This window comes from Oreochromis aureus, linkage group 15 (assembly GCF_013358895.1).
Source record: "Oreochromis aureus strain Israel breed Guangdong linkage group 15, ZZ_aureus, whole genome shotgun sequence".
In the NCBI taxonomy this organism is placed as follows: domain Eukaryota; kingdom Metazoa; phylum Chordata; class Actinopteri; order Cichliformes; family Cichlidae; genus Oreochromis; species Oreochromis aureus.
In genome coordinates, this window is record NC_052956.1 from 10,024,576 (window position 1) to 10,036,845 (window position 12,270).

The window sequence follows — 12,270 nt, forward strand, 5'->3', positions numbered from 1 at the left end:
GACTTAGAGCTTTTTATTGTCATTGTGCGGTTTCTTGCACAGCGAAATTGGGTAGCCGGGCCACAAAGGTGCAAAAGTAAAGAAAAGAAAACAATATACAACGAGGGGAAAAAATAAAAAGCAATATATATGTATACATATAGCACAGACAAGCTCACCTCCAATTGGTTCTTGGTAAGTTGTGTTAGCAATGTTTAACTAGGCTGGAGACTAGGTTGTCAGTCCGTATATTATCGTAGCTTTACCTTAACAAAACAACATGATATGGTATTGACGCCAAAACGTACCGACTGTCACGCGTTCTCATCTCTCCCTGGTGGTCTAGTGGTTAGGATTCGGCGCTCTCACCGCCGCGGCCCGGGTTCGATTCCCGGTCAGGGAACTAATACTTTTCATTTTCCAGTTTAACTTATTTCGTGTATTGGTGACACAAATAATCTTTCTTTATAATATATATGGAAAGGGGATAATTCTCTTGTTAGAGCAAAATACTCTCACAGACGTCTCTAATGCCTCTAATTGCACGAGATGTACATTTTATTTTGCCACCCACTAGAAACTGTGCCACTAGGTGGCGACACTTCACAATAAATGGCACAAGTCTTCAAAAGTAGGAAAATGGCAGCTATATGGTATCATGTAATAAAAATTCTTACAGACAAAAACAATGTCTTCCCTAAGGTTGAATTTGTCTTCATTTTACATCAAAGTCGCAATCAATGTTCAAGGTGTCTTCAACCTATGTTAATTTCTCAGACATATTGGTATTTGATTCAAATTACATTTGGTTTTAAACTTAATGGCTTTGTTTCCTGCCATTCCCACAATAAAGCTTTTGCCAAGTTAAACCCAACCTGTCTGAGTTATAGTGAGCAATGAGACAGAGATAACGTCTGCTTGTGGTCCCAGAGAGCCCTCTAAGGTGGGACCCCAGCGAGAAGGCCCTCGTGATTGGACGGCCTGCGAGTTAACCAGTTCCTGCCTGGCTGTGTATCTTGGCAGTTATTTTGACAGGCGCTATCATTGTGAGAGACGAGATAAGTTGTCTTAGGGATCGCCATGGCGCCTGTGTGTCCCTCCTTCGGCCTGTTCAGCCTCTCATCAACCCACTCATCTACTTCCACCCCCTCCTCTTCTCAGAAGCAAAGGATTGTGGGGGGTGGAGGGAAGCAGGATTTGTGTTGGCAGGGACTCTGTGGCTCTGGGTATCATCGTCCCCTTGCAGGACCATCAAAAGCTCCTTGTGACTCAGATATAGGACAGCTCAAAATATTGCCCACCATCTGCGTATACACTGTCTATGAATGAGGCTTTCTGATTGGAACCTTTCTCTTAATTTTCCTACTTTTCAAACGATGGATTATCATCTATGTCTCTTGTTTTCTCTCTTTTTCTTTCCTGATGTCAAATCAAAAGAGAGAAAGAAAGAAAGCAACACAGAAGAAGACTCACAAACATACTGTCAGAATTTTAAGCACTAAAAAAGCCAAGGATGGCCAGAAGTAAACTTTTGACTCTTTACAGAGTAATGTTTTCAAGATGTGCTTCACAGACAGAGCTATAATACGAGTCTAATTCTGTCCATACTGTCATATAAGATCTGTACAGTAGACAGGTAGTTTCATTTCAGCCTCTGATATTAGAATTTTTACGGTACTCTTACATCAGAGTCAGCAAACAGCTTGGTATTATTACAGTGTGTGCTTTTTTTAAAGTTAAAATTACTTTAAAGTTACACACACATATATACAGACATAAACATACAGAATCTCTGAGGATGGGCACATTGTTAGGGCATGGTATATGTTAAGGTTCATGTGTGTGTGGGGTTAAAATGAATCAGATCATTTTGTTGTGCACTGTTTTACTAAGTCAGAGAAAACAAAGATAATATCTTGCTTCTATCTTTTCAAACAGTTGTAGGCACAAAGGTCGGAACCAGCGCAGGCCTTGGAGCGATTTTGAATCATTTTGCTTGGACGTCACACTTCTAGCTTAGACTACAGCCACTGATAATGTCAAGTACGGCATGGCATCAAGAAGACACAAAACCTAAACACTGGGAAAAGGATATGTCACACAAATGATAACTGATGGAGAATATGGTGTGTAATATAATGATCTTAAGTGTGTTTAAAAAAAGTGAATTTTTATCTTGAAGTTTATGGGAAGATGTAAGAATGCTGACATTGTTGTACCATAAACAAATTAGCTGTTAGTTGTGAAGCTAAAAAAAAAAGCTGTGTAAGTTTAATTTAGGGTCCCCTATACAAGCAGCTAACAGCTTTGACAGATTTACATGAGGCTAACACAAAAAATGCTCAGAATGAGGAAGATATCTTGACTTTTCTTTCAAGAGTCTGCTGAAACAAAGCTCACGAACGTGACAGTTTTTGCTTTTGTGTAAAGACCTACTTTTGTTAGCTGCTTTTTTGTATTTAACTGGACTTTAATCTGCTGGGGGGCAATTGCAGGGCAGGACTAAGTTGAAATTTTGAGTTATTATCTCATCATTTTGGGTTATTATCTCAAAAATTTGAGTTAGCCATTTCAAAACTTTCAGGTACTGACTTAATATCCAGTTACAGCTGAAGAAGTTACAAATTTAAGATCCATATCTAAAAAATGTAACTTAGTTTCTACTGAGTAAGTTTCAATTTTGGGATGTGCAATTGAAAATTTCGCATTATTAAATTCTAATTTCAAGGTATGCAACTTGAAATTTCAACATAATGCTGATTGGAAAATGTCAAGATGTGTAACTCTAAATTATGAGTTATTTCGAGGTACATAACTTGAAATTCTGACTTCTTGGCTGAGTATCTTGGAATTTCCTGTTACTTCTAAGTCTAAATTTAGAGATATGTAATTTAAAGTTTTGAGTTATTATATTGAAATTTTGAAATATATTTTATGTAGATTAATTTATATTTTGTCCCATTATCTGCTAAGTTTAAAAGTTACCTAGCCAAATTATTAATGCAGCTAATGTTAGCCAGACCTGCTAGCAGTGAGGATGTTTGATTTAGAGGCGAGCAAACAGTAGCAAACACGTTACCAACAGCCTAGTGGTTAAAAAAATACTAAAGCCACCTTTTAAATGAAATTATTCTGTTTGTAATTGTAATTATGAAGCTATTGTCTATGTGGCTTGTCAGCTTAGCTTAGCATAATTACTCATTCTTCCAGCTGTCTACAAGCTCAGGTTTAAACAAGCACAGCAGGATACACAGACAACCTGCTTATTTTACAATTAGTCTTCAAGATATTTTAAGTTTTACTGCAACAATTAATAGACTTTAGTTTGGCCAAGACTTGCACAGCAGATACTTTTGTATTTTGACTTGGTTATCTCTAGGAAGTGGTAACACATAGGTAATGGATTTATAATCAATGGTACAAACCAGTGTTAGGCAGGGTAATCTATAGACCGATAGAGCTGAAATATTATAATTAAATTAATAATGATAATATTGTATAAGTCATTGCAGGTTGTTTAGATGTGATTGAGGCACTCACCACTCCTTTGGTGGTCTAGGACAGTCCAGACTGATTGAAAGACCACCTATAGGCTACTATGAGGTTAATGACCCCTCACGCAGACAAACACACACATGCAGCTGCCAGCCTCTGCTTACACACATACTAGCCACCAACAAAGTCCAGTAAGCAAAGACAGAGAGGAGAATGCGAGTGATGGAGATATGGCTTAAGACTGGACTATACTGTATACCATCCAGTGCCACTACACCTACTGTCAATCTGCCAAGTCAGCTGAGGCTCTGCAGCCATGACCTTCGACCCGGGAACTGAACAGCAGGGGAAAGGTTATCAAAGCTGGGGACTTGGTTCTTAAAGCTAGCCATCCAGACAGCACAGGAGCCACACCTTTTATACGGTGCAGACAGTGCCTGAAACTTTAAGGAAAGATGGGGGCAAAACAGAATATTACCCCTTCCAGTCACACATACATACACACTCTCTCTATCATCAGAGTTTTCGATCATGTGACCGTGGCAGGGGAGCAAACAGTGCATGGTTGTTTACTCTGCTTATCAGTGGTGTTGTAACAACTAGAGGAACACACAGGTTGACCTCAGCACTTGCGCACACACGCACACAAATGCAAGAAACCTCACCTTGGGCAAATGAAAAAACAAACAAAAAAAGCTCCGAAAACTGAAATTGTGAATTTTACAAATTATTTAGGATTTTTAATAACCTTCCTTGACATACTGTTGGTTGTGGGAGCAGCTGCCTGTGTTCTAACACATAGTGAAACCACAATAATGAGCAGAGATCATGAACTATTAGCTAGCATTACTAATAAATCTCCTTAACTCTCCTCTGATCTCATCTGCCATAAAAAGAGGCTCGTCCTGCACAGTAATGATCAGTATCTGGAAGAAAAATTGCTGTCTCTGCTCAGCTTATAGGTATAAAACTATGAGCCCCAGTAAACACCGGCCAATAAATAACAGCTATAAATTCCTATATGAGTTATGACCAAGTCTGCCCATTTGTGACTGTGCGATAAGTCAAGTTTTCATGTACGGCAAAGGTAATATTCCTTTGAGAGGCAAAAAAGATATAAGGTAACATGAGTGCAGCCTTTTGATGTGTGTGTTCTCCTGTGTGTGTATGTCATACATGCACTCCCACTCTCACACTCAGACTCTGGTTAGTCCGAGCCAGCGCCACATCAGTCCATCATCGCAGATATGGCCTATGGTTAGATAGCAGGTCTGGCGGCGCACAAGACATTTTGTCCACTCTGTCATGTTTACTTATAATGATAAGCTTTGATGGATTTCTCAAAAACTATAGACGCCTCGACGCACACGAACAAACCGTCTAATTCACACATGCAGGCCTGAGAACGCGCTGACAAAAAAGTAAAAGCTGCATTTGACAAGTCACTCTCAAAGCATCAGTGTAAAACTCCGAGCATTAATGAGAAAAGCTAATTAAAAAAAAATGCTTTGTAGGCAACAAAAACAAGACAAACACAGTGAATCATAAAGATTGCAAAAACTTTGTAATTGCTCTCTTTTTCACATCATTCTGGGAATAAAAAGATTTGTTTGGATAGCTAATGAATAAGTGTTTTTTAAATGATTTAACACTGAGGAGACAGTTAAAGTTTTGTGGGCATAAGGCCATCAAGCTGTCAAACGGAGGGAGTAGATGTGTTTAGAGAAGGATTCCCGGGGTAAGTTTTTTTAAAGATGTAAATTTATACAGAGAGCAGGTCTAAGAATAGTCAGACAGGAGATTTTTAAACTGAAGGAGTAGTTTAGCCAAAATTATACCGTAAATTCTGATTAATTTCCCATCAAATAGAGTCTTTGCACTCTGTGATCTGTTGGTCAGCCTGTACAGTGTTTCCGCTGGGTTAGTTTACTTTAGCCTGGCATGTAGCCAGCCCTCAGACCGGCCCAGTGCAACTGTGCTGGACCAGTTAAAAAGGCTAATGAGGCCTGCGCTTATCATGTCACCCAAAGGCCAGAGAGGTTTGCAGTGGAGAGAGTGCAGGTGGTGATAACTTGCCATACAAATACTTCATACATACAGTGTACTGTAAAAGCCTTTCGTGCTACCAAAAGCTTCCCACAGAAGTTTTAAGTGGTCAACTTTTTCTGGAGTCTTTAAACTTTACTCAGGATAGATAAAACTAATTACGGGGAAAGAAAACAAAACATGTCTAACAGCTGAATCACTCTCCACAAAATATGGCCACTTTATTAGGTACAACTGTTAAAACGCATATATTTAGCTAGCAACTCGCTAGATTTAGATTTGAAGCTCAAGCTGAGCATCAGAATAGGATAGAAAGATGAGTTTAATAATTTTGAACTTGGCATGGTTGTTGGTGCCAGTTGCTGCTGGTATGAGTATTTCAGAAACTGCTGATCGACTTTGATTTTCCCCACAAAAACATCTCCAGGGTTTACAGAATATCCAGATGAGCTTCTCTGAATGCACAACAAAGTGAATATTGAAGACAAGGGGCTACAGCAGCAGAAGACCACATTAGGTGCCACAGAGCCATATTAGTAATTGTCTCTTCATATCATGAAATACATCAAAATTTCATGTATGGGTCAGTTGCAGTGGGCCGTGGTCTCGTTATTTATGTATGTGCCGAACTAAATCAGCTCCTTAGGACAGACTGCTTAATTATCTGAGTCTTGTGGTAAAGCTTTCCAAAGCTTGACAGTCTGAATCTATGAAGATCAAGAAAACTTTTCAATAAAACTGAACATTTGCTGGGCTGAAAATCCTCACAAGTGCACAGGAGCTGCAGGAGTGGAGTCATAGTTGTCCACTCTGCAGCATTAGTGCACAAAACTTTGGAACATGGCACAGTCGTAGAAGCCAGCTTAGCTTTATCTGGAGGCTAATCATAAATGTGAAAGTAGTATCTTGAGTTGTTTGAACAAGTGCTTTAGGTTTAAGTTCAAACTGAGCTCAAACTCTTTCTTTCAGTTACAAATAGTTTTTCTTCTTTTGAAGAAAAAGGAGCAGATGATAATATCTTTTTTTGAGGATGCCAGAGGCACAGAAAACGCAGATAGAAGGAAATAAATGAGCCCATAAGCAAGTTCGGGTTACAAATATCAAGCATTGAGTCAAGACACAGAAACTGAGAAGACCGTGACTTGTACAACGGGGAGCACTGATCCAAAGCAGACCTCTAACTCATAAGTAGTTCAAGAAACACAAGCTGAAGAGTTTGGAGTGACCCTCGCCATTGTCTAAAAATATCCCAGAAGTTGAAGTGATCTGCAAGGAAAAGGATGAAAATAGCCCAAAATTGTCTGGGAGCTACAACATATGCCAAAGGTAGTGGTGGTGTTTTCCTGTTAATAATTGCCCACAGCAGCATTCACTGCTCTTACACACCTACTTGGTGTTTTAGCGCAAGCGTGTGTGCAACCACATCTGCAGGCTGTGCTACAATGGCTATTTATAGCTGATGCTAGTTCAGGGTTCACCACTTGCATCTTGCCCAGTGACAGCTGGGATAGGTTCCAGCTCCCGCTACGACCCTGAATTGGATAAGCAGAACTCAAACAAAGGCACACTGCACCACTTGTTAACGAGGGACAAAGATATTAATTGGGGGGAAAATGATAACACAGATATCCTCAAAAGTTGAAGACTAGATCTGATTTCGTCAGTGATTTCTGCTGGAAGGTAGCTAAACTTTTAAACCCTCCAAATTACATCAAACTATATTAATAGCATTCTTTACGATATGATGAAAAAAATTACTATAACCTTAAAAAAACGACTTGCACAGAATACACAGTCCAGGTTATATTATCTTATTCTTTTCCTAATGCATCATTTCATTTTACAGTAAGAGTGCACCCTAAGTTCACCACTTTTCTTCCCGCTTTTTTTCTAACCCTACTCTCTCTCTAGTCTTACTGTACAGTTATTTACACCCAAGGGCACACAGGCCATTGGTGAGATTAAGGGAGTAGGTGTCTGACAAAGAGAGTGAGAGAATATGACAGCAAGGGGTGGAGGAGAAGAAATGAGCGAGTGAGAAACAACGCTTTCCTTCTTCTTCTTTCTTCTGATTTTACATCTCACCCCTCCTCTCACACTGTCAAGGCCATTCCTTTCTTCCTCCTACTTTACTCGGCCAAGAAGAGGTCAGAGAATGGAAGAGAGAAAGACACACACACACACACACATATATGCACACATCCAGGACTGACCGACCGCAACCGTTACAAATCTTCCCGGCCTTATCGAGGACAACACACTGATAAGTACGTCTCCACTCCCCATCCGACAGATCCATCTCTGAAAACATCTGTGACACCCCGTAGGAAAATGTAGAAGTATATACACGTAAATGTGCGTAATGGCAGATTGATGACTCAACTGACTCCCGTCGCTCATTAATGAGTCAAATCAGAGCTGAGCAGAGGAACAGCCGTGGTTTTGGTTGAGCAAGGTTCAGGTGACATGAGATGTGTGGGCGTGTGTGTGAATATGTGTGTATGTGCATGTTGTGGGAGTGCTGCACCTGCAACTAATGATGTGAAACTTGCCATCCAGGCTGCACTAACTCACCACACTTTAAACTCACACCTGTGGACCTGCAACACAAACACACACATATTCTCACTCTTTTTCTCTTTAGCACACTCCTCTTCTGAAGATTTGGCAAGACAATAACCATCTCAGTACTCTGGGCTAAGTGCCTCCTTAACCTAATCAAAAGAAATTAATTTCTTGATTTTTTTCTTTCTTTTTTTTCCATAGCCGTCTCCAGTGAATGCATGTCTAATGGAGTAAGACCAACCCTGACAACAGAATCTGTCAAACGCAGTGCAGCTGCAGGCCTGCTGTCTTTTATGGAGATGCATGGGCTGACAGATGTCACAAAAAGTAACCTCAGCTTCATCATGAACTTAAATGGCAGCTTGTATCTACATATACAGCTTTATCTGCCTGAGAGGGTGTTTGGGGAATTGTTTTCTTAAGGGCGAGCTTGAAAATATGCATAAAGCAAATCTGTTCTACTTGTACACTTTATTTTATCCACTGTCAATCAGATCATTTGGTTTATTTTAAAGAAGCTCTAAAAAGGGTTGCACAGTGACATCGCCAGGAGTTTAGAAACACTACGCTCATGGGTAAGCCCATATAAAGATCTAAATCATGCTCCACACTACATTGTGAAGAATAAATAGTCCTATCTGGCTGTTTTTACAGCAGTGGTGTAAAAACTCTCCTCAGGTTGCTAAACATGCCACAATTCATAAAAAGTGTGCGTGTGTGTGCTTTCGTGAAATACCCGTACATCCTCACCTCCGTGTGTTTTTGTGGTGGACGTGCGGGGCCACTGGGTCGAGGTGGGCTGGGTCCGTGGTTCCCACAGGCTGTGCGGAGGCTGCCTCTGCCGCGCTATCAGCCTCCGTCTCCGGCCCCCCAGCACCAGCGGGCCCCCTGACGTCAGCCCTGACCTGATAACGGGGTCCACAGCTAGCAGTAGGGAGGGGGGGCTGAAGCTGGAGATGGAGGGATGAGCGGCAAGGAGGGGAGGGGGAGGGAATGGGGTTACACTAACAGAGCCAGCGGTGGATAAGCCCCTCAGACAGATAAGACGGAGCAGAGTGTGGAGCCTCTTTTGTTTTCCAGTGCGCCTCCTGTCTGGTGGCATCTCCCTTCTCCTCTCCAACATTCCCGCTCTCTTTCTCCATCTATTTTCAACATTTTTTCTTCCTTCTCAGCCTTACCCAATTTGTTAAACCTTTCTCCTCCTCCTCCACCACTGCCACCCCTCCTCTCTTTGTCCAAACAGAAATATTCCTGCTGTTATCAGGCAATATGCACTATGACAGCCTCTGGATTGAGGGACCTTTTTTCCCTCTTGCTTCCTCATTGTGTTTTTATTTTCTCTTACAGTGTTTCCAGAGATTGGGTGGAGGGAGGTGGTTGGGGGACGCCTGCCTTTGACTGACAGGCGCAGTCAGTTTTTAGGCACTGATAAAGACTTCGCCCGCTTATTTTGTGAATATTTCTCCTCTCGTTTTGATCTCGAGACTCTTTCAGTGCCATTTTACCCACACCTTACACCTCTTTAGCCATCTCTCCATGAACTCTGCACGAACCCTTCATCAACACCAAAACAACGCCATTGTTTTGATGATGTCGCCTCACCTTTACCTAACCTTCTTCTTGCCCCTAACTTGCCCCTCGCGTTCAAACAAACAGGTTTTCCCTCTGCCTGCAACATCACACTGCAACTAAGCTCCATGTATGAGTGTATTAAACATTGTGTGTGCGTGTGTGTTCCCTATTTGCTCTTTAGGCCTTTGCTAGCCAGCGGACTTTGGCCACTGCTTATCACAGGGAGAGGTCCTGGGATCCCTTGGTCTTCACTGCTAAAAATACACTTGCTAATGCTTGCATGCACACACTCTCTCGGTGACACAGGGCACCCCACTATGTTTTTTGTGACGGCTAACAGCAGTTAACTGTCTATTTTGGATGCGATCGCTTAAGGAACTGATCTATAGCTTCAACGGCAGGCTACAACCCCAAGGAGAATTTCAAGTATGTGCATAAGCATCAGAGCAACAATCAAACCTCTGCTGGTGAAGTAGTTTTACAAACAGTGGAAGTCATTGGGACAAAAGAGCGTTTTGATAATTGAATTCTTATCATGCATAATTGAGTGTTGTGCGACGTGTTTGCGCTGCTCTTCAAGCTGCGTGAATCAAGAGTCCAATTCAGCACTCGAGTCTGTCACACATATGAGAACCTGCAACTGAGGAGTTAATAATTTATTCCAAAACACACTCCTCATAGATGGTGCGAGAATGTGTGTGTGTGTGTGTGACACGACTGCGTTGCAGAAGCCCAGGTGTCCCGCTGGGAAAACTTGTGTCTCCCCAGAGCGACTCTCTGACCTTACCTGTGCAAACACACTTAATCCACAAGAACAACACAGACACCTTAGATTAACACTTGAACACACACACTTGCACATTTACACACTTACAAGAATGACTGCACAAGGAAATTGCACTCGTTCATAAAAATAAGCAGTAAATATGAAAGAAAAATGTTGACTGAGTGTTTGGGTGTGTTTTTATCACATTATGCTGTTTTAAAACCCTGACAAAAAGCTTAATACACTAAAGAAATGAAACATTTTTACTAAAACTGTGATTTGCATGTGACATTAGACACATATATGTGAGTTTATTCTACTGGAGGCATCAGTAAAAACACCACAAATATTCCAAATAATCCAGTTTTGATCTTTCAGTGCGACATTGAATCAATCTGGATATGTTTTACTGCCAAGTTTACACCTACAGTAATGCAAGGGATTTGCCTTACAATGCACATGACAATGACCATAACGGAAAGTAGAAACAAAAGCAAGCGATGTGACGATACCCAGATATGAATTCGAATAATACACAATAAAACATGAAAAATATTTGAATTATGCAAATATCATAAAAAATGTTCTGTTTGCAGATGATGAGCTGTGGGAGGAGATGGAAGACACTGGAGAGAGCGGAGCTTTCATGTCAGTTTGGTTGTTTGGTTTGGAGGATTCTGCAATTACAAAAATTTATAGCCATACATATGAATAATTGGCAAAAGAAAGAAAGAAGGATAATGCCTCCCACATTTTCTGTCCAAACAAAAACGCTGGTGAGGATGAGTCCCGATCACAATTAATAACAGGCTACACTGCATTCAAAAAGCCATCGCTGGGAAAAAACGCTAAAATTCTGAATTGTTTTCTTCCTGGAGACACTTGTTAAATTCAAACTTTGGAGACGACATGAGGGTTTCTCAAGTGACAGCAAAGGTAGACCTAAACCTTTATTGATCTGCACTGTCATCATTATTGTTATCTCATTACTGTGCATCAGATAAAACAAGACAAACAGCTGACGTTAGCAGGAGCAGATGCTGAACAGATGAAAGCCCTTCTGACAAACAAAAAGAAGAAGACGTTTTCTGCTAACCAAAATGCCCATGAGGAATACCGAGAATTTCAGCTGAGTGACGTCTCTGTGTGCGTTTCACTGGCCTCATATCGTTCCTCCTCCTGTGTTTTCCTGCCTTTCCATTTGAAGTGTTCTTCCTGGAGCCAGGAGTCTACCATACCCTCGGTGTGTGTGTCTGTGTGTGTGTGCGTGTTTGTGTGTGTGAGGAAGAAGGGCCAAAATAAGTCACCGACCCCCGAATGATTGAGTCGTGGCCCCAGCCAAGACGGGGACACTTTTCCTGGTGCCTGGTTCAGACACACACACACACACACACACACACACACTCATACACACACACACACACACACACACACACACCTTCCTCAGCAACAGTCTGCTGCTGTCCAACACATACCAGCATCTCTATCTAGTCCCTCACCCAACACCTCTTCATTCATACACACTGACAGCAAACACACACTGGGAAACACACGGTTGCACAGAATCATTGTTATAAACACACACACACACAGTTTACACGAGCTCTGGCCTCTGTCACTGTCAGTGCTTCAGCTTGGCATATGCAAACACACCAATCAAAACACACACTGTACTCTCCAATAACAGCAGAAAAAGAATGAACTCCGCTTTTTCGGTATTTTTCTAAACTTTTTACCTCACATTTTGCCTGATTATGCTGCGGCTGGAAGCAGCTTTAAAGAAGAACGACACCAACATATTTTTTTGCCAAACTGATTATCGTTTTTTTTTTTTCCCGCCAACCAAC

At 41.3% G+C, this 12,270-nt stretch overlaps 1 non-coding gene across 1 annotated transcript; it reads left to right on the top strand.

Annotated features, from left to right (window-relative positions):
* Positions 1 to 310: 310 nt before the first annotated feature.
* On the top strand, positions 311 to 382 carry trnae-cuc. The gene has a single exon. It is a non-coding gene; the product is annotated as a tRNA-Glu (tRNA).
* Positions 383 to 12,270: the final 11,888 nt, after the last annotated feature.